This window comes from Dryobates pubescens, chromosome Z, assembly GCF_014839835.1.
Source record: "Dryobates pubescens isolate bDryPub1 chromosome Z, bDryPub1.pri, whole genome shotgun sequence".
NCBI lineage: Eukaryota > Metazoa > Chordata > Aves > Piciformes > Picidae > Dryobates > Dryobates pubescens.
In genome coordinates, this window is record NC_071657.1 from 82,603,905 (window position 1) to 82,622,807 (window position 18,903).

An 18,903-nucleotide genomic window follows, 5' to 3' on the forward strand; every position below is an offset into this window, starting at 1 on the left:
TCCAGTTACCATACTCTGCAATTTTTTGTTTGTTTGTTTCCTTATTATAACTGTAAATTTAAAATGGTGCTCCACATCGTTAAATTCTCATTGGTAAGCACATTCATATTTAAAGAACAGTGTTTCATTCCAAAGCTGATTACTAGTTTCTACCATCCCATTTAGTCCAATATTTAGAACATATTTCAACACAGAAGCATTCCCACAAGAAAACTTGCAAGTCTAAAAGTATGCAACTTATTTCTGTTTAACTGGGCCATAATCATGCTCTCAAGTAGATACACATCTGTAATCTCTACCTGTTCATCAAAGTGCTGTGCCAAATTGAGAGTGGAATTCTCTAATTTGTTTAGCATAGTGTCAGTGTGGCATTCGTTAACCACTTTTCAGGGAGAGCATGAAATCATCCAAAAGTTTGTCCCGTAGCCATGAGACATTTTGTGAACACCCCATATTGGCCTCAACAAGCAAAGCTACTTAGAGACTTGCTAAAATTATTCTGATAGATTTTCAGACTTCTGTGGGAAGAATAGGAGAGTGAACATAGATCAAATGGGTCTTGAACAAGATCAAAGCTGGAAAAAGAAGCACCTCTCAGGCAAAACTGGTCCTTCAATCCTGTGTAGCAAAGATTAATGGTGATGTCTCATGTCTATAGAATTTGTACTAGATGTTAATAGTCAACAATAGTAACACACATTTTGTATAAGCACCTGTACATGCTCCAAGTACAAATCTTTACAGTGCTCTGGGCAACACAAGTGTGATGGAAAAGGTTTTGATGTGAGTTTGGATTAGTGCTGAGTTCACAGTCACTGTATTTACAAAATGCTCTTAAGAACAGCTCAGATGTGAAACAACTTCCCTCTAATGAATGTCTCTTGGATAAAACTCATTAACTTTTCTTGTTTATGTATAACATGTTTGGCATTTCCCATTTCTCTCTCCTCTTTGTGATTGCGCTGTTGCCCTCAGATTTTCAATAAAACATTATCCAGCTTTCCTAGAATGATGGAATAGCATAGAACAAAATAGAATTAACCAGATTGGAAGAGAACTCTGAGATCATTGAGTCCAACCTATAATCCAACACTATCTAATCAACTAAACCATGGCACCAAGCACCCCATCAAGTCTCTTCCTAAACACCTCCAGGGATGGTGACTCCACCACATCCCTGAGCAGGCCATTCCAATGGCCAACCACTCTTTCTATGAAAAACTTCTTCCTAACATCCAGCCTAAACCTGGTGCAGCTTGAGACTGTGTCCTCTTCTTCTGGTACTGGCTGCCTGGGAGAAGAGACCAATCCCCACCTGGCTACAACCTCCCTTCAGGTAGTTGCAGACCACAGTAAGGTCTCCCCTCAGTCTCTTCTTCTCCTGGCTAAGCAACCCTAGCTCCCTCAGCCTCTCCTCATAGGGCTTGTGCTCCAAAACCCTCACCAGCTTTGTTGCCCTTTTCTGGACACATACCAGCAACTCAACATCTCTCCTGAACTGAGTGGCCCAGAACTGGACACAGTACTCAAGATGCGGCCTAACCAGTGCTGACTACAGGGGGAGAATGACCTCCCTGCTCCTGTCAGCCACACTGTTCCTAATGCAGGCCAACATGCCATTGGCCCTCTTGGCCACCTGGGCACAATGCAGGCTCATGCTCAGACTACTATCAACCATCATCCCCAGGTCCCTCTCTGCCTGGCTGCTCTCCAGCCACTCTGACCCCAGCCTGTAGCACTGCATGGGGTTGTTGTGGCCAATGTGTAGAATCCTGTACTTAGATGTGTTAAATCTCATACCACTGGAATCTCCCCATCTGTCCAGCCTGTCAAGGTCCCTCTGCAGACCCTTCCTACCCTCTAACAGATCAACACCTGCCCCAGCTTGGGGTCATCTGAAAACTTACTGATGATGGATGCAATACCCTCATCCAGATCATCAATAAAAGTATTCAAGAACATGGGGCCCTGCACTGATCCCTGGGGAACACCACTAGTGACTGACTGCCAGCTGGATGTGGCACCATTCACCGCCACTCTCTGGCTCAGCCCTACAGCCAATTCCTAAGTCAGCACAGAGTGCTCCTGTCCAAGACATGAGCTGACAGCTTGGTCAGGAGTTTGCTGTCCGGGATGGTATCAAAGGCCTTGCTGAAGGCCACGTAGACTACATCCACAGCCTGCCCCACATCTACCAGTTGTGTCACCTGATTGTAGAAGGAGATAGGTAGGTCAGGCAGGACCTGCCCTTCCTAAATCCAAGCTGGCTGGGCCTGATCCCTTGGCCATCCTGGAAGTGCTGTGTGACTGCACTCAAGATGACCTGTTCCATAATCTTGCCTGGCACTGAGGTCAGGCTGACAGGTCTGGAATTCCCTGGATCATCCAACTAGCCCTTCTTGTGGATGGGCATCACGTTGGCCAGCTTCCAATCATCTTGGACCTCTCCAGTGAGCCAAGACTGTTGAAAAATGATGGAGAGCAGTTTGGCCAGCTCATCTGCCAGCTCTCTCAGCACCCTAGGATGGATCCCATCCGGTCCCATGGACTTGTGGGGATCTAAGTGGCTAAGCAGGTCTCTAGCTACTTCCCCCTGGATCATAAGGGAACTATACTGCTCCCTGACTCCATCTGCCTGCTCAGGATGCCAGTTGTTCAGTACACAACATATCCTGCTATTAAAAATTGAGGCAAAGAAGGTGTTAAGCACCATTGTCTTTTCCTCATCTTTTGTTACTGTGTTCCCTTCTGTGTCCACCAAGGAGTGGAGATTTTCCTTTCCCCTCCTCTTGTCATTAATATATTTATAGAAGGATTTTTTGTTGTCCTTCACAACAGTGGCCAGTCTAAGCTCTAAATGGGCTTTTATCTCTCTAATTTTTCTCCTACATGACCTAGCAACATCCTTAAATATTTCAGGGGTTACCTCAGCTTTCTTCCAAAGATGATACACCATGTTTTGCTCCCTTAATTCTCTCAGAAGCTCATTTCCCATCCAGGTTAGCCATCTACCCTGGCAGCTCATCTTCCGGCACATTGGCACAACCTGTTCCTGTGCCTTCAAGAATCCGTTCTTGAATTAGCTCCAGCCCTCCTGGACCCCTTTGTTTTTAAGGGCTGTTTCCCAAGGTATCTTCTGAGTTAGTTCCTTGAGTAACCTGAAGTCTGCCCTCTGGAAGTCCAGAGTGGAGGTCTTCCTGCTGCCCCTCTTAGCTTGACTGCATATTGAAAACTCAATTATTTCATGGTCGCTGGACCCCAGACAGACTCCAACCACCACATCTCCCACCAGCCCTTCTTCATTTGTAAAAAGAAGGTCAAGCAAAGCCTTATCCCTAGTAGGCTCATGCAGCAACTGGGATAAGAAGCTGTCCTCCACGCACTCTAAGAACCTTTTTGACTGCCTTCTCTCTGCTGTGCTAAATTCTCAGCAGATATAAGACATGTTAAAATTGCCCATAAGAACAAGGTCTGGTGATCTTGAGACAGCCTCTAGCTACCTATAGAATAATTCATCAACTCCTTCATCCTGGTTGGGTGGTCTATAACAGACTCCAAGAAGGAAGGCTGCCTTGTTGGTCTTCCCTCTAATTTTCACCCACAGGCACTCAACCTGATGATCTTTGATCAATAATACTAATACTAATACTAATAATAAAATGGTTGGAAGAGACTTCCAAGATCATTGTGTCCAACCCCTCAACCAATCCAGTCCACCTAAACAACTAAACCATGCAACCAAGCATCCTGTCAAGCCTTGTCCTGAACACCTCCAATGATGATGACTCCACCACCTCCCCGGGCAGCCCATTCCAATGGGCAATCACTCTGTATAGAACTTCTTTCTAACATCCAACCTAAACCTCCCCTGGCGTAGTCTGAGACTGTGTCCTCCTGTTCTGGTACTGGCTGCCTGGGAGAAGAGACCAACATCCGTCTACAACTCCCTTTCAGGTAGTTGTAGAGAGCAATAAGGTCACCCCTGAGTCTCCTCTTCTCCAGGCTAAGCAACCCCAGCTCCCTCAGTCACTCTTCATAGAGCTTGTGTTCCAAACCCCTCACCAACTTTGTTGCCCTTCTCTGGACATGCTCCAGCAAGTCAACATCCTTCCTAAACTGAGGGGCCCAGAGCTGGACACAGGACTCGAGGTGCGGCCTAACCAGTGCAGTGTACAGGGGCAAAATGACTTCCCTGCTCCTGCTGGCCACACTGTTCCTGATGCAGGCCAGGATGCCATTGGCCCAACCAGCACCACCAGGTCCCTCTCTGCCTGGCTGTTCTCCAGCCACTCTGACCCCAGCCTATAGCTCTGCATGGGGTTGTTGTGGCCAAAGTGCAGAACCCGGCACTTGGATATGTTAAATCTCATGCCGTTGGATTCTGCCCATCTGTCCAGCCTGTCAAGGTCCCTCTGCAGAGCCTCTCTACCCTCCAGCAGATCAACTCCTGCCCCTAGCTTCTGTCATCAGCAAATTTACTGTTGATGGTCTCAATGCCCTCATCCAGATCATCAATAAAGACGTTAAAAAGCACAGGGCCCAGCACTGTCCAGCCAACATATGGGGCCCTCTGTTCCTCTCAGGAGGGAATCACCAATAACAATAACCTTCCTCTTTTTTTGAGGGAACAAGTCCTGATGCTGGGAGCAGGCTGTTTTGCCTTAGGCAACACCTCAGATATCAGAATCGCTTCACCCTCAACTTCCAGTGCCCCATATTTGTTTTGGTCTGTATTCATAACACATTACATTTCTTTTTCTAATATTATCTATACTAGGCCTCTGTGTCTTCATGCACTTCCTGATTAATTTTGGGCAAAACTGTATGGAACAAAAGTCCTTCTGCAAACATCCATGGTGCAAGGTGTCTGTGCCCCTGTGATGTGGCAAAAATACCTTTCTATGATTTTAAGGAGGCATTTTCAGTGGTGGCCAGTAATTGGACAAGGGGTAGTGGATGCAAACTAAAACAGAGTTTTCATTTGAGGTTAAGGAAATTTTTTTTTTTGCTTTGAGGGTGCTGGAGTCATGGACCATGTTGCCCAGAGAGATTGTGGAGGGTCTTTCTTTGCAGACTTTCAAAACTTGTCTGGATGCATCCTGCACAGCAGGTATTCCTGTGTTATCAGGAAGGTTTAAGTAGATGATCTCCAGAAGTCCCTTCCAACCCTTACCATTCTATGATTGTAATTTTTTTCCAGTGTTGAATACATTTTACTGACATTGTCCACTTCTCTTTACATTTTGTAATTCTACTTCCTGTTGGCTGCAGCCTATATTTTTTCTCCCATTTTCACAGCTTTGACTTAAACTTTCACATTCTTAACCACTTCACCTTTTCCTCATGGTTTCTGCAAATTGCCTTGTAGAAAACTCCAGTTGTTTCTTTTTCTATATTTTTCTCCTGGTAAGCATTTATCAATCATATTCTTATTTCTTCAGATACAGTTCAAATTAATGCAAAAAATTTCAGTCTTTTAATAAAACTTTAATGATTTGCCTAGGTAACTAGGAGATGATCATCTTCTGAGTGTCCTGAAAATGCCTCTGTGCATTGCAAGCTCCTGCTGTGCTGACTGAATCAGGTCCATCCCTATGTTTCAGAGATTTCAAAGGAAAAGTTAATGGTTGATGGCAACACAGCAGGAGTGGCAAAGGAACTCTGAACCTTTCAACAAATACTGAGGCAAAGAGACAGACAAACACCTAAAGCACTAAGAATGTTGTAAACAAAAGCATTCTTTAACAGATTCTGAGTCATCCATTATTTCTGTGTATTTTGTATTATGGCCCCCTACATCCTACATATCAACAGCAAGGTGACCTCATCAAAGAGATGGAAGGGAGAGTTTAAGGGCCATTGAAACTTACGACTTTTCCTACTGTATCGCAGTTAAAGAAAACCTGTACTAAATAATGTATTCTTTTTTTTTGCTGTGAAAATTTACAGTGTTTGTGTGCTACTCACACTTCTTGCTTTTATTGTTTTTGTTGCTTATAGTTCAGATGACCTTTTGCCTTGTGCTTCTCATTTGTGTATAGCAAAGCCCAAACCTACAGACTGAAGGCTCCCACCATGCACCAGTGCATTTTTTTCTCCTTTGTATTAAACTTGACATGGGCCCAGAACAACCCCACAAACACATGACTCCTTGAATGCCTGGGAACTAAATATCCAGAACCAAATATGAACTTCATGGTTGACTGACCATGCACTGAATTAAGCTTCTGTATCTAAATGTTTTGGCCAAGACACTGAGGTCTGAACTAGGAACTTTTACTTCTCAATAAAAGCAAAATATCTTGCATCTTAACAAAACCAAACCAACCAACCTTTTTTCCCCTCTTCCATATATTGTGTCTTGTAATACACTTGAGTGTGGTGGACGTTTCTGAAATTAAATGCCACTAAGCTCAGCTTTATCTGTGTTTTGTCTTGATTTCACAAACATTTAACTTGTGTATAATCTAAAAATTATATTACACTATACATGAGGAAAAAATACAGAAATTCTCACTTTAGAAAAAACAGTGTTAAGAGTCATAGCTTAGCTACATCTGGATGTAACAGAACATTCTGCAGTTCTCCCCATACAGTGTCAAGGTACTCTTGTAAATATTTTAAGGTGGGTGCTATAAAAATTAGGACTTTAAAATTCTTCAGTAGCAGTATATTTTGAAAGAAGAGGCTAGAAACCTCTGCATCAATGCCACAAAAACAAAAAACAAAGCAAAACACCTTCATGAAATGTGGATAGATTTATAAGAGCAGAAAGCAGTATTATCGTGATCCAGTTTAAGAAATTAATTTCATTTATCTAGTGGATGAATTATATCATGTCCTTCACAGGGTGACAGGAAACAAAATCATGATGACATGATATTAGATAATTGTGTCTAAATTTTGACTTGAAGTTATTCTAGTTTTGTTGTTACAAGGAAGGTCTTACAGCCCCTAAAACTTGTTATGCTGTGAATTCTAGTTTACAGCAGCCTCTGTGAGAAATTTTCCATATATATTGGCTGCAAACAAATTACCTCTAGCCTTCTCTTTAATAAACTGGATAGACAGATCTGCCTATAAGCCATGTTTAGTAGTCATGATTTATCCTTTTAGCCTTTTTTTCTGAATCCTTTAATTTATTTTTTATTTTTTCCCCTCTCTATATAATAGGAATAATAGCACTTTCCCGATCACATAAAATCAGGTCATATTATTTTATCCTAATTGCTGATTTCTAGGATTACGTTCAACAGAAACATAAAATAAGAATATTGCTATTGACATGGATTTTTTTTTTAATCAAATGGACCATTTGTTACATTTAATTCAGTCAGCTGTTCATTTTCCGTAGACAAACCTGACATGGATGAGAAATGGGAAGCTGTGAGGATGGCACTGGTGAAAAAACAACTGACATTGCCCTCTGGATGACAACCAAATGTGTCCCAACAAGCACTGCTATCTGGGCGATACATCTCCTCCCCATTCCAGTGCCATTTGTTGTGACTCAGAGGGCACTTTAGGGACTTTTTACAACCAGCATGCAGGTGTAGGACATTACATGGATGAAGTAAGGACACTTTGTGTGATGATTGCAGCTGCAACAGTGACAGTCATTGACCCTGGTTGTTCAGAGTTATTTGCTTTGCATTAATCAGTAAAGCAGTTCACCTATTTTTCTCAACTTTACAATCCAAAGACATTAACACCAACTTTGGAATGATTGCCAGAATAGGCCATTTCACTTGTCTTTTCCACCTTCTCACTGGGGTATTATTCTAAATTAATATATCTTTTTGGAGGGGAAAGAATTATATTTTCACCAGTATCACCTTTGGACTTCATCCTCTAACACCATAGCAGGGAGAAGTTTTACACTCAGAGCTGTGTCTGAACTTGAACAGTCAAGGAAAATACATCAGTTGAGGCATATTTAGAAAGTCACAAATCAAAACAGGTTCTTTTGATTCCCCTCAAAGTTAGCTCCATTCCTGTGATGAAGCCAGTACTGACTAATATTTGCTAGGAAAGTCCATTATGTTATATAAGTCTCTGATACTCTCATCTTACAGATATTTCTGGGTTGGTCTGCAGGGCCCTAAAGAAGGGCCGGTTGGATGAGCCAGGGAATTATAGGCCTGTCAGCCTGACCTCAGTGCCAGGAAAGATTATGGAACAGGTCATCTTGAGTGCAATCACACAGCACTTAGAGGATGGCCAAGAGATCAGACCCAGCCATCATGGATTTAGGAAGGGCAGGTCCTGCCTGACCAACCTGATCTCCGTCTATGATCAGGTGACCTGCCTGGTGGATGTGGGGAGGCCTGTGGATGTAGTCTACCTGGACCTCAGCAAGGCCTTTGACACTGTCCCCCACAGCAAACTCCTGGCCAAGCTGTCAGCCCATGGCTTGGATGGGAGCACACTGCATTGGAGGGCCCAGCCCAGAGAGTGGTGGTGAATGGTGCCACATCCAGCTGGAGGCCAGTCACTAGTGGTGTACCCCAAGGATCAGTGCTGGACCCATGATCTTTAATATCGTTATTGATGATCTGAATGAGGGCATTGAGTCCATCATCAGTAAATTTGCTGATGACACCAAGCTGGGGGCAGGAGTTGATCTGCTGGAGGGTAGAAAGGCTCTGCAGAGGGACCTCAACAGGCTGGACAGATGGGCTGAGTCCAACGGCATGAGATTTAACACATCCAAGTGCCGGGTTCTGCACATTGGCCACAGCAACCCCATGCAGAGCTACAGGCTGGGGTCAGAGTGGCTGGAGAGCAGTCAGGCTGAGAGGTACCTAGGGGTGCTGGTTGATGGTAAGCTGAACATGAGCCTGCAGTGTGCCCAGGCAGCCAGGAGGGCCAATGGCATCCTGGCCTGCATCAGGAACAGTGTGGTCAGCAGGAGCAGGGAGGTCATTCTGCCCCTGTACACTGCACTGGTTAGGCCTCACCTTGAGTACTGTGTCCAGTTCTGGTCCCCTCAGTTTAGGAAGGATGTTGAGTTGCTGGAGCGTGTCCAGAGAAGGGCAACACAGTTGGTGAGGGGCTTGGAACACAAGCCCTATGAAGAGTGACTGAGGGAGCTGGGGTTGCTTAGTCTGGAGAAGAGGAGACTCAGGGGTGACCTTATTGCTCTCTACAACTGCCTGAAGGGAGGTTGTAGACAGGCAGAGGTTGGTCTCTTCTCCCAGGCAGCCAGTACCAGAACAAGAGGACACAGTCTCAGGCTGCACCAGGGGAGGTTTAGGCTGGAAGTTAAGAGGAAGTTTTACACAGAGAGAGTGATTGCGCATTGGAATGGGCTGCCCGAGGAGGTGGTGGGGTCGCCGTCGCTGGGGGTGTTCAGGACAAGGCTTGACAGGATGCTTGGTTGCATGGTTTATTTGATTGGGTGGTGTTGGGTGATAGGTTTGACATGATGATCTTGAAGGTCTCTTCCAACCTGGTTTATTCTATTCTATTCTATTCTACTCTACTCTATTCTATTCTATTCTATTCTATTCTGTTCTAAATGTACTGGACCTTCACCAAATCCCAATTTATCTGCATTTTTAAGATCTTCAGATGAACTGCAGGTATCTAAACAAGATTATGGTGAGATAGAGGTTACATAACTAGTGACAGGGAAAGTCTTCATGGATTGCACAGTGTTTGACTGGCCATGTTCAGATTTAGCTTTCTTCACAAAATTAGTCCCTATATCAGTGTAAGAGGATGAAGTCACAGAGCTGTAATACTTTATACTGCTAAAACTGTATTTCCTTTCTTTTCCCAAGAAGAACAGACCATGATTTTTCTCCATCAAGCACCTCCTTTAGCTGGAAACTATTAATATTTTAATTTTTTAAAAAAATTTCTATGAAATGATGCTTTCTCCAGATTTTGTCACACACAGCATATAACTGCTGGACAGAAACAAGAAAAGTAAAGGACAGCTATCTGTTTGTGATCGTACAATGTGAAAACTGTCTCCCAAAGCTAATGTACTCCCAGTGTCAATCTGCTCCTCTGCATTTCCTTCTCTATTTTCCTACCTTTTTGTTTGTTGGTTGGTTTTTTTAATAGAAAAAAGTTATTCTCAAAACCAAAATAAATTTTTAAAAATTTCAATATTTTCTTCTTTTTGATGTAGCAATTATCTTGTTTTCAGTGCAGTCATATGGAAATTCAGTTGTGGTAATTATGAACAGGAGAAAAACACACTAGCTCACAAGAACCCTTCACAAGAGCATCATATAGACCTCCAAATTCTGAATTATTGGTAAACAACAAACAGAAAGCAAAATTCTGTTAAAATTTCATGAAAATCTTCTAAAAATCATGGAAGCTCAATAATGAATTGCTGGCACTACTGAAATTACATGCACACCATGCTTTCTGCACCATGCTGTAATAAAAGGAAGAAATAATTTCACAGGCATGGTATTTCATATCTGCTCTTTTATATCTTGCAATATCCTTTCTGATCAAGTGCCCTGTGTCTGGGGCATGTATTGATTTTCACAGCTGAAATACAATGTCTCAGCATGCTAAGTCCCATTCACACACACCTCCTTGTTCCAACACTTTCTGCCTGTCTTATAATTATGAAATATTAGAGGAACAGCTGCATATTTTCTTTAAAGACTTTCTTTTTATAAAAAAAGAGGCAAAACTGATACAAACAACAATGACTACCAATAACAATCACAAAAAAAGGTGAACAAACAAACACCCAACAAACAAAAATATCCTTCCCATATTGCAAGGTTTTCAAGTTCTTTGTTATATTCCAGATGTCAACACAACCATTTTATACCTTTCTAGTGGGCATTTTTTTCTCTCCTTTTGGAAGCACTCTTTCAAATTTCTCCTACTTCTCATCTTTCAGATATTTCAATTTCTTCTACAACTGTGTATGTAGTAAAGTGAATATATATATACACCTTCCACAGGGATGTGAAGTAGATAAGTTTGTGCAGTGTGAACTGTACATATGCCTTTTATTCATACCATTAAAGAAACTGACATCAGACATTCTTCTATTGGACATTCTATGAGACAATTAATTTATGCTTTAATGATAGAATTGGTGTCTGAATGAGTTACATATATTGAATTCATATGCAGCCTTCAGCCCTGTTTTTTTGTTGTTGGTTTGGATGTGAGGAATCTTGAACAAGTGTCCTAAGCCTGCAGGATGTTAATGATAAATTTCAGAGAGAAATACATTAATTTCAGTAGGGTTAGTCTTTTGCAACATCGATGGCAGGTAGACATGTTTAACACTGAATTCATTCAACCAGCTCTCTTTAAAAAAAAGAAAAGAAAAGAAAAGAAAAGAAAAGAAAAGAAAAGAAAAGAAAAGAAAAGAAAAGAAAAGAAAACAAAAGAAAAGAAAAGAAAAGAAAACAAAACAAAACAAAACAAAACAAAACAAAACCCTACCTTTTTCTTTAAAGGTCTGTTATCAGGTATCAGTTGTTAGGCAGTCCACAGGATAAAGCTCATTGATTTAAATCCTTAACTAATTTAAACTGTGAGTATTCAGCAGTGTAGTAATTTCATCTTGGATCCTATTCTCCATTCCATTATATCACTGTAAATCCAAAAGAACACCATGGAAGAACAACTGTTATTCTTTTTCTGGGTGAAGGAAAAGTGTGACCCAGACTTCATTATTATATAGCTAAGGTGGCCCAGTGGCACCTAATGGCCTTTCAGAATGTAAAGAGTTCCTAAAATTAATCTTCTGAAAACCATGTAATGAAGTGTTAAAGTACATGACAATCAACCTTAATTCTTCCCTCCTTGAGCGATGACCCAATAACTTGTAATGCACAGACTTACTCTCTTTTTTGGATCATGCATAACTTTCAGGGAACAGGGTATACATAGGTGAGGATGGGTTATGAAACCTTCTGATAAGTAAACCAAGCACTTCTATGTTAGAACTAAAAACAAATTCTTTCCACTTTTTCTACCCAAATCTGCACAGCTCCCCAGGATATTTTAACAACAACTATTTGTGCCTGTGTCTGATATGGTATGACCTCATTAATCTTCTGTGTGAATCCTGTTTCCCCTTTTACTGCTGATTTTCCCTTCAGGAAGGAAAGATTTGGACTTTTTTTGCTATGGCATGACTCAGCAAGTACAGATTTAGCACAATCCGAGGATGTAAGAATGACTGAAACTCACAGTCCACAGACAATAAAAGCAAACATCCTGTTCTTCTCCACCTAATCTCTCCTCCACTTAATATGGTTTTACTGAATTCAGCTGGAAAACAGACAATTCCCAGGGGCTGTTAATGGCTCCCAGAAACTGTAGCTGTATTTCACTGCTTTCGGTCTAACTCTTATTCTGTTTCTCTTTTTTTTTTTTTTGTACCCTATTCTGTCCTCTCACTCTCCTCCAGTTTAATAGCTGTGCTTCTGCCTACTCTTAAATTGTCCTACCATGCCTATTGCAATATATTCTTCTCCATAGCTGTTCTAAAGACAATGTTATTAAGTAAAAAATTTCTGTGAGTTTTTCCTATTAAGGGTCTACATATTAGCAATGCTTGACCTAAAGCATATTTGGGTCCACTGTACAGCAACCATGATTACTTTATTCTCACTGTCTTTCATCTTCCCCTCTAGCTAATCACAGTTGGGGCTTTGTTATGACAATGTCCATGTGGAAAAGAAGCAACATATAAGAGCAACAAAGTTGGTGAGGGGTTTGGAACATAAGCCCTACGAGGAGAGGCTGAGGGAGCTGGGGTTGCATAGCCTGGAGAAGAGGAGACTCAGGGGTGACCTTATTACTCTCTACAACTACCTGAAGGGAGGTTGTAGACAGACGGATGTTGGTCTCTTCTCCCAGGCAAGCAGTACCAGAACAAGAGGACATAGTCTCAGGCTGCGCCAGGGGAGATACAGGCTGGATGTTAGAAAAAAGTTCTATACAGAAAGAGTGATTGCACATTGGAATGGGCTGCCTGGGGAGGTGGTGGAGTCACCATCACTGGAGGTTTTTAGGAGAAGACTTGACGGGGTACTTGGTGCTGTGGGTTAGTTGTTTGGGCGGAGTTGGATTGGTTGATGGGTTGGACGCGATGATCTTGAAGGTCTCTTCCAACCTGGTTTATTCTATGTATTCTATGTATGTATTCTATGTATTCTATTCTATCCAGCAGCTTTTCTCATATATCTGCTTCAAGAATGCGTAATTTCAAAAAATTATTTCTTTTCCCCCTAGAAGTCGGAGAAGCCACATTCCAGGTGAGATAAATAGAAAATCAATCAGAAATGGAGACATCATTCTGGGTTTCAAACATGTTGTGGTGGTTTAGGCTGAGTGCTGGCCCAGATGCCACTGCGCAGGCCACACCTGGGAGGTCCCAAGGGGTGGGCCCAGCCCAGGGGGTGGTCACAGGGACCAGGTATTCCATTCCCATAATGCCCTGCTCCCCTATAAAAAGTCCATGAGGGGTCTTCACTTCCTCTTTCATCCCCTGCTGCTGCCTAGGTAAAATGGCATGAGCCACCTCCCTTGGGCCTGCCCAGGCCCAAGGCTGGGTTGGTGGGGGTGGGAAAGAGGCCTTGGGGGGGGTTTGGGTGTACCCCCAGGTGGGGATGGGATGTTCTTGGGTATGTTCTGGAATCTCTCTCTTTGTCATGGTGCTTGTGGGTCTCTGTAAAACTTTCATTGTTGTTTGTTATTGTTCTCCTATTTAAACTTTCCATCACTTTTGCAATCCGTTTGTCTGAGTCATTATTTCTGCCTGTGGTGGGGAGGGGATCTGCCCCAACCCATTACACATGTCAGGAAAGAACACAAAAACAAAACCAAAAAAATATTTCCTAAGAAGGAACTGATCTAAAATGCTATGACTGCAGTCCCACAGTTAAAATACCAAATATCAAAATTCTGAAATGTTTCTCTAGAGGCACAGCAAATTTCAGCCTGACAAAACACAGGGATTTTATATGGTTAGACTGGTGGAAATGCCAGAGGGAAGAAGGATCTGAGAAGGACGAGGGTTGTTTAGCCACATGCTCTCCATAATTGTGATATTTTTTAATTGAAAGTGGTTCTCAAACATGAACATGAGTGATCTGTACTTCCTCTGAGGTAACAAGAGACTAATTTCCTTATAGTTTTGTTATTTTTGATTTAAGTTTTAGCATTCAGCTACACATTTTGCTTTCATCGGTTTGTATAAAGACACGCTTGAACTCCATTAAATAAATTTTGATAGTCCTGCGTTACATTGGTCTCAAACTACTAGTGCATTGGACAGTGCTTCCAGGTTTACTTGAACTTGAACAGGGCAGATTTTGTGAAATCAAGAGTGATACTAAAAAAGCTTATCTATAAAACATAGTTCAATAAACAAAGCAACTTGTTTCAACCCATTCTTTATTAAATGATTTTTCAAACAAGAACTACGCATTGAGTTACAGAAATATATATATGGAACTTAGCTATTAATTTTCTAACCCTGCTCCCTATTTATTTTTCCAGTTACGTCTGTCAAATTTGCTCATGAGAAAAAAAAAGTTAAAAAAAAAAAATAGAAAGAAGAAAGAAGAAAAAACATTTTTAGAAAATAAAAATCCCATTGCCAAATCAATAAAAATATGGCCAAGAGTCATCAGCCAAGCTTCTGTTGCAAGATCCAGGTAGAGAGGGACCTGGGTGTGCTGGTCGATGGTAGGCTGAACATGAGGATGCAGTGTGTCCAGGCAGCCAAGAGGGCCAATGGCATCCTGGCCTGCATCAAGAACAGTGTGGCCAGCAGGAGAAGGGAGGTCATTGTGCCCCTGTACACTGCACTGGTTAGGCTGCACCTCGAGTGCTGTGTCCAGTTCTGGGCCCCTCAGTTTAGGAAGGATGTTGACTTGCTGGAGCATGTCCAGAGAAGGGTAACAAAGTTGGTTACGTGCTTGGAACACAAGCCTTATGAGGAGAGACTGAGGGAGCTGGGGTTGCTTAGCCTGGAGAGGACGAGACTCAGGGGTGACCTTATTACTCTCTACAACTACCTGAAGGGAAGTTGTAGACAGGCAGATGTTGGTCTCTTCTCCCAGGCAGCTAGTACCAGAACAAGAGGACACAGTCTCAGGCTGCACCAGGGGAGGTTTAGGTTGGATGTTAGGAAGAAGTTCTATACCGAGAGAGTGATTGCCCATTGGAATGGGCTGCTGGGGGAAGTGGTGGAGTCACCATAATTGGAGCTGTTCAGGAGGAGACTTGATGGGGTGCTTGGTGCTATGGTTTAGTTGTTTAGGTGGGTTGGATTGGTTGATGGGTTGGATGTGAAGATCTTGAAGGTCTCTTCCAACCTGGATGATGGTGATGATGATGACGATGATGATGATTATGATGATGATGATGATTATTATTATTATTATTATATCCTCCTTGCTGGTAAAGGAACAACAGAAGAACATGGCTTGATTTTCATACCCTAACTTGCCACTATATTACTGGCAGTCAAGGCGGGAGTAGGGGGGAATCATTATTTGATATAAAGCAGACACATTTGATTTTAAATCACTGTGAGAGTCTAAAAACTGCATTTTCTCGACACATTTCAGTTGTGGTGTTTGGGTGGTGGGTTTTTTGTTTGTTTGTTTGTTTGTTGTTTTTTTTTAACTTTAAAGCTACGGTTTAAGGGAATTCAGACTTAAACTTTCTACAATGTCTGATGAAATGATAAGTAATGAGTTGTTTTGGTTTGGGTGCTTCCATGGATGTATTAGTAAAATTTTACTACCATTTTTTAATGTGAAGAGAACAGTGCTGCTCGGTTGAACACCTCCCTCCCCTCTAACATTAATTTAATCACTTAATATGATTACTCCAGGAAATTGAATACAAAGCTTATCTCTTTAATAAAACTCGTTAGCTTTAGATAGACACATATATGTCAATACTCTGTAAGCATAATATTAGTTTGCTATAGTGAATAAAACATTATGTTAGGATAAAAAAAAGGATAAATCCTCTGCCAGCATGTTCATAATATTATTATTAAATATTTGTGATATGTGATGGGTAACTATCCATTCATCCACTATATCCATGAAGTGCTTGAAATACCTGCTCTCCCCTAGATCAGATATGCCCTTTTCAAATCAGGTCTTTGTTCTGAATGTAATTCGTCATAGTTATCACATGTCACAAAGTACTATACAGTGTCATTTTACATTGCAAAGTGACATGACATGGTGTAATTAAGGGAACACAATGCAATATTCGTATTACCAAAAAAAAAAAAAAAAAGGAAAAGGCAAACAAAATGAAACAAACAAAGCAAAACAGAACAATCCCAAAACAAAAACAAAACAAAAATGAGTTTCAGTTCCAAAAGTCTGTGTGGATAAGCAAATCATTCTCAGTGGAACTGAATAAGCATCGGAGCCCATTCCCTTCCAACAAAGAAAATAATTATCTGCACATTAGAGAAGCATTCATGTTTATATTTTTATCAAAGCACAACTGTAAGATACAAATTTGAAGTACCAATTCATGCAGCTAAAAAAAATAAAAATATTTACCATCAGAATCTCTTGATTCTCATGATAAAAACTGATGTACAATTGGCATTTATAATTAATGTGAGTTTACAAGGATATTGCACTATGTGGTGCTTTGGTTTCATCCAGAAGAGAAGGGTAAAACAAACAAGCTTCATTGTAAGCCATAGTAGAAGATCTTACAGGCTAAAGATACAACTTTGAATTGTAGTTCCTTTGTCTTTGACATTTATTAATCTCTGAAAGGTTTAGTGTATTCCCATCTTAACAGATATTTAACAGTTCAGTGTACATCAGAGAAAGAGAGGAGCTTCTTAAAATAAAGCAAAATATTGGCACAAGAAAAGTTGGTATAAATAACCCACGCATAAATCTAGCTTTGAAATTAGAAGAGGCTTTTACCATCAGAGGAGTGGAGTTCTGTATCAGTCCTTTGGTGAAAGTAGTGAGATCGAACAACATAACAAGTTTAAAAATGAAGCTTGTTATACTTATAAATGAGATTATACACCACAGCTGCTTGCAGGAAGAGAGCTTGAATTTAATAGTCCAAAAAGACTCTTTCAGTGTTACAGTTGTGTAAGAGAGTTTTCAGCTAAATCTGAAATGGATAAATCCCAAATATTTAGTACATACAGAGATACAGATTTTCTGATGTCACATTTAGAGATGTTGCTGCAACCACCTTCAGTATATATATATATTTTGTGTCCAGTTCTGGGCCCCTCAGGTGTCCAGAGAAGGGCAACAAAGCTGGTGAGAGGTTTGGAGCACAAACCCTATGAGGAGAGGCTGAGGGAGCTGGGATTGCTCAGCCTGGAGAGGAGGCTCAGGGGAGACCTTATTGCTGTCTACAGCTACCTAAAGGGAGGTTGTAGCCAGGTGGGAGCTGGTCTCTTCTCCCAGGCAACCAGCACCAGAATTAGAGGACACAGTCTCAAGCTGCTCCAGAGGAGGTTTAGGCTGGATGTTATGAAGCTGTTCTTCATAGAAAGAGTGATTGGCCATTGGAATGGGCTGCCCAGGGAGGTGGTGGAGTCACCATCACAGGAGGTGTTTAGGTAGAGAGTGGATGGGGAGCTTGGTCTGATGGTTTAGTTTAGATAGTGTTGGATGATAGGTTGGACTCAATGATCTCAAAGGTCTTTTCCAACTGAGTTAATTCTAGTCTAGTCTAGTCTAGTCTATATCTGTTTAAGGCACACCTTCTTTCTTCTTTTAACATGGATACATGAATTTGTGCCTTCATCAGGAGTAGCATTTAGAACAGTAAATTTTAGCAGGTATTAGGTTTGAGTTTTAAGGCCTGGTTGTGTTTTTGTTTGCTTACTTGAGGTTATTTGTTTGTGGCTTTTTTGTTGTTCATTTTTCTGTTTATTTGGTTTTTCATTTGTAGTTTTTGGTTTTCTTTTCTTTCTTTTGGTTTGTTTTTAGTAATTTTTAGTTTTATTTTGCAGAGATATCAGCGCTTCAGGTAACATAATTTAGATAAGATACCCTGAAGTCTTCAATGTTTTCCCAGAAAAGGTAAATAAGGTATAGTGTTAACTTAAAGCTAATGTAATTTTTATGATTTCTTTGTTTTTATTATCCTCTCACTTCAGATTTTAGGCCTCATAAAAAACTCCTTTTTGTTTGTTTGTTTTCCAGATAAAAAACTGATCAGAAATTAATTTTATAGGATATATCTTATTGGCATGATATTGAATGTTGAGTTGGAGAATTTGGATCTTCCTTCCATTTTTGTTGCATAGTTTTCCTCTTTACAGCTACCTGGAGTGGGGTTGGAGAGAGGAGGGAACCAGCCTCTTCTTGATTACAAGCAACTGGATTAGGGGAAATGGTTACAGGCTATTTGGATAAAGATTCCTTTTAACAGTCAGTTTCATGAATACCTTGTGCTATACCACTTGGAAATATGAAAAAGCAAATTGCATTATCTGATATGACAGAAGTAATGAAATCAAGTGTTATCAAAATATTGCAACCTTTTGTGATGAAAACAGACTAGACAGCAAGATTCAAGCAAATAATTCAAAAGACCTTCATTCACAGGTTCAACTTCAAGGCTCAAGTAAATAATAAATTTGAACTTCACTCACAGAACCAATCAATATGCCACTGTCACAGGTTTTCATGACACAATGGAAAAATGCACTTTGCAACTCAAAAGCAAGAGTATACTATAACAACCTAAACAGAGAGATAAAGATGTGTTGGGTATTCACTTAATGTTACAAATTTACAACACCCTATTTATTTGCCCCTCCAGCTATGATTATCAGTCCCAGGAGAGGGTCCTTGGTTGGTCTCTTGACAAAAAGGGAAGGCCTGCTGCAGAAGGGGCTCTGTCAAATCTGTGGGCTTTTATCCCCTGATT